Source organism: Pteropus alecto, unplaced genomic scaffold (assembly GCF_000325575.1).
Source record: "Pteropus alecto unplaced genomic scaffold, ASM32557v1 scaffold74, whole genome shotgun sequence".
NCBI classification, from domain to species: Eukaryota; Metazoa; Chordata; class Mammalia; order Chiroptera; family Pteropodidae; genus Pteropus; species Pteropus alecto.
The window spans coordinates 769074-773381 of NW_006436291.1; the positions used below are offsets into that span (position 1 = coordinate 769074).

The window sequence follows — 4308 nt, forward strand, 5'->3', positions numbered from 1 at the left end:
GGAGCTGGAATCCCTCCCTGACGTCTAGGTCACGACGCAGCTGCAGTCATCAGCAGGGCGATGTCCCTGCCCAGGCGGCTGGACCATGGGGCAGGTCAGAAATAGAGCCAGGTATTGCTTGGTCCACTGACATCCGACAAAGGATCCAAGCGCATTCAGTGGAGAAAAGACAGTCTTTTGAACAAAGGGTGCTGGAACGATCACGCACCTCGATGCCAAAACAAACAAAAAGCCACCATTCAACCGAGACGGCAAGGCACACTCAGAAAGCAAGCAGAAATGGATCATGGAGCCGACGTGAAACACGAAGCTGTAGAATTTCTAGGTAAAAACGTAGGTAGAATCTTCCTGATCTTGGATTAGGAAAACTTCTTAGAAAGGACAAAAAAAAAAAGGAAAAAAAAAAGAAGGAAATAAAACCACGTAAGAAAATATCGACAAATTGGACTTCATAAAAATTTCAAGTGTCTTGTCTTTGAAAGATACTGTCAAGAAAATGAAGAGGCAAGCCGCGGCCTGGGAGACCGTATTTGCTAAATGCACATCTGACGAGATCTTATATCCAGAACGTCTATATTAAAACTCTCGAAATTCAATACTACAAAGGCAAACAACCCCATTAAAAAATGAGCAACAGATTTGAAAGTCCCGTCACCAAAGAAAGTGCACAGAGAGCACACGAGCGTATGGAAGGTTCTAACGTCAGGGTCCACCAGGGAACTGTCGGCTAGGGACCAGGCGATGCCACCACGCACCTGTTCCAACAGCAAAGACGGGCGGTACCAGCCGCTGGCGAGGGCTTCGGAAAACGCTGTCAGTTTCTTGGAAAGTTAGACACCCACCCGCCCCGTGACTCGGCCCAGGTGTTCTCCCCGGGAAATGAAGGCGCGTGTCCGTGTGGGGACAGGTGCACGGATGTTCACAGCGGCTTGATTTCTAACAGCAAAAGCGCTGGAAGCAACCCCAAATCCACCGACCGGGTGCGCGGATAAGCGAACCGGGGGGACCCGCTGCTCCACGGAGCAGAACAGAGTCTGACCCCCGGTCCGGGCGGCGATAAAGCTGGGAATGACAGCGTGCTTATGACTGCGCTCAGGTGCGATGCCGGAAAACGCACGCTAATCCACGGAGACAGAAGCGGGTCTGCGGTGGCCTGGGGATGCGGGTCCGGGCGGGGGCGGGGGGGGCGTGGGGGGCGTGGGAAGGAAGGACCGCAGAGAGCGAGGAAAGCAAACGTCAGACGTGATGGGCGCGCCCACCCCCTCGAGTGGAGAGATGGCTTCGCGGGTGTGCAGAAATGTCGAGACTCATCGCATCCTGCCATTCAAAAGGGAGGCTTCAAAGCCGTCAGTGACATACTCGGTTGACTGCTTTCGGCCTCACGGGTGAGACGGTTCGCCGGTCTGGTTCTGTGGAGAAATACGTGACAACGTGTCCTTAAAATCCTTCCAAGTGCTGCTGACTTTTAACCTACGAGTTTCATACCTGGGTACCGGCCCGAAGGGGTTACTCTGGATGCAGAGGGAGCACGCCCAGGGACGTGCAGCGAAGACCCAAAAGCAGCCTCAGCACCGGGCGCTCCGACCCCGACCCCGCGTCGCCCCTCATTCTGCTGACCGCCACCAGGCGGTCCTCTGGCCTTGGTCCCATCTTTTTCCGCCCTGAGACCAGAGCGTGGTACGAGCCAGTTCTCTTTGTGATGAAACGCGGGGGTGGGGGGGAGTGTGTGCCAGCTGCCCCACCGGAAGCTGGCTGTGGACGTCGGTCCCATCGCTGGCTCTGCCTGATCGGAGTTCATGAGTCCATGAATCGTCTGTCTGGGGACCTGAGCGTAGCCGGGGGTCCCCGCGTCCTTCCCGCTCCAACCCCCTCCATCCACCCTCTGGAGAAGGCTGTGTCTGCTCTGGGCATCAAACAGCAGGCAGTGGGGACTTGGGGACGTAACCCAGATACTTGACCCTCCAGAGGAAAAGCAGTCAAGGCACCCAGACACCACCTTGACCCTCACCCCGGCTGCTGAGCCCTCAGCCGGCCCAGCACCCACAGGGCACTCAGGTGGTTCTTCAAAGTCAAGGCGATCCGGGCCACCCAGCCGCCGAGGAAGGCAGGGTTCTGAGCGAGTTGCCGTCAGCTCACTCGCCGCATGTGGAAAATGCCGCCTGGGGGGGGGGGTCCTTCTCACCCCATGTCACGCGTTAGACCAGCTCGGTGCTCCAACCTCAAAACCGCCTGCACGGTAGGCACAGAGGCGACGGAATCTGCCGGGATGCTCAGCCCGAGGCTCACGACCTCCCTGGGGTCCCACCTCCGTCCCACACGGGGCACGGTCTCTGCCCTCTGCCGGGCTGCAGCTGGCTGCGCCTGGAGGCCAGGCTTCTCCTGAGCCTACTCCCCCCTGTCACTGGTGCCGTTTCCTAGGATACCCCGGTCAGCGTGCCCGCCTGGAAAGTGCCAGCCACAGGTGTGTCCTGACGTCACTTCCTGAGATGTTGTAAAGTGTCGCAAGCTCTAAGCCAGGAAGGACGCAGGCGGGATGAGCACAGTCCACTCTGGGCTGGAGCCTCTGTGGGAAGGTGGCCTGGGCACGCGGCTCACCCGCTCAGAGCACCCCTCGGGTGCTGGACCGGCGGCCCCACGAGGTTCGGAGGGAGACCGGGGTGGCGTTTTGAGCAAGTGCGGTCTCTGTGGCCGTGCCCTGGGCTCTCAACCCCTGTGCCAAAGAGGGCCGTTTCGGGCTCCGAATGGCAAAGTCACATCTCCACGTGCTGCATCTGGCCGTGTGTCTGCAAACAGGAGGCAGCGGGAACCCTGAGGGTGGCATCAGTCCTGAGCGGGGGTCCCGGCTCCCCGAGGCCGTGGCCAGTATGAACCTCCACGAAGTCACCCTCTGGAGCAGCCAGTTCCCGTTGGCGGGACTGAAGGGCAGCCTCGCTTCCCGGACAGCTCCCGAGCCGGGGGACGCCAGCTGTCCACACGCCGCCCCACAGGACCTCGACGGTCAGTCTCCGAGGGGCTGCTGCGTCCTAGTGGGAGCTCACGTGCTCTGCACCCCAGTGTGTCACTTATGCTTGAGTGTGCCCTGAAGTCGCCAGTCAAGGAAAAGACACTAGACACAAATGCACACAGCCACCTACCCTCGGCCTTAAGGATGAAGGGACGGCCGTCTACGAGGTAGGTCTGCACCCACTGCCAGTCCCCAGGGGACCGAGACAGGCTGGCCTGCCACTCGTGACGCTGTGGGGACGAGCCAGGTCCCGCGTCGGCCTGGCTTCCTTTCCCATCACACGCACCCTGGGGAACCGAGTCCCATTTCCCTACTGGTCTGTCCAAAGGCTTAGATCTACTAGAATATTCTCCAATCTGCGACTCTGACCTTGGTTTGAATGAAAAATAAGAAAATCCTGCTTGTTCTCGTTTCCCGGCGCGGAGCCGGCGCGGTCAGCGCCCCGAGCAGGCGCCCGCCCGCCGGCCGCTGTGCTGTCTGTGCTGAGCTCGGGGTCACCGCGACCCGCAGAGGATGCTTTACCGACGGCCCTTCCCACAACCGGCCAGCCCCACCGCCCGCCGTCCCTGAACGACTGGAGAAACCGAGGCACGATGCAATGGCAACCGCGTCCTTCAGAGTGAAGTGTTGGGGACAGCCAACGAGCTGTTCTGTCCCTAAACTCCCGCGTCCCTTGAGTAAAGAGCGGTGTCAATGGACAGACTGCGATTCTCGATTCAGTGTTAAAGAGACGACGCCATCCTGCCTCGGGCCGCTGGGGGATGGACGGCCCCTGGCGCAAACAAGGAGGCCCGGGCGGCCCCACCCATCGGCCCACTCCCACTGGGAATCGGGGAGCCGGTGGGGGCCGCCTGCTGCTCCCAGCTCCGGGCGCCTGCCACACCCAGCTAAGTGCCATCCCAGCCGAGCACCCTCCCCACCCTGCTGGGCCACCCGTACCAGCTCCAGCTTGGAATGTGCAATGACGAAGCAGCGAGTCGGAGAGGAGGGGCTGCCTGGAGGGAGCGGCCCAGCCCCCGAGTGCCGCCCCGGACGCGGAGAGCCCCCAGAACCGCCCTCGGAGGAGCTGCTGCTCACTGAGTGACATCCTGCACGCCCCCCGGCTGCGTGTGCCGGTGTTCTAAATATAGACAGCCATTCGGGTGGAACGGAGCTGAGCAGCAGACCTCGGTCCGCCCCTCAACAGCAAAGCCCCCGAGCGGCCAGGGAAGAAGCCGGCAGCTGCCCCTCTCACCTGACAGGGCCGCTGGGCAGGTCCGGGCGGCTCGTGGGTCGGCTCTGTGACTCAGCAGACTCGGCCCGGG

At 60.9% G+C, this 4308-nt stretch overlaps 1 protein-coding gene across 1 annotated transcript in view; it reads right to left on the minus strand.

The window, feature by feature from the left end:
* The window catches only part of JAKMIP3 (Janus kinase and microtubule interacting protein 3), a 42961-nt gene extending 38653 nt beyond the window's left edge, over nucleotides 1–4308 (minus strand). The window contains exons 1-2 of the mRNA XM_015590154.2: nucleotides 4239–4308; nucleotides 1360–1409 (exon numbers count right to left, since the gene is read on the minus strand). The gene's annotated coding sequence lies outside the window, so the exon portion shown is untranslated. The remainder of the gene's footprint in view (nucleotides 1–1359; nucleotides 1410–4238) is intronic.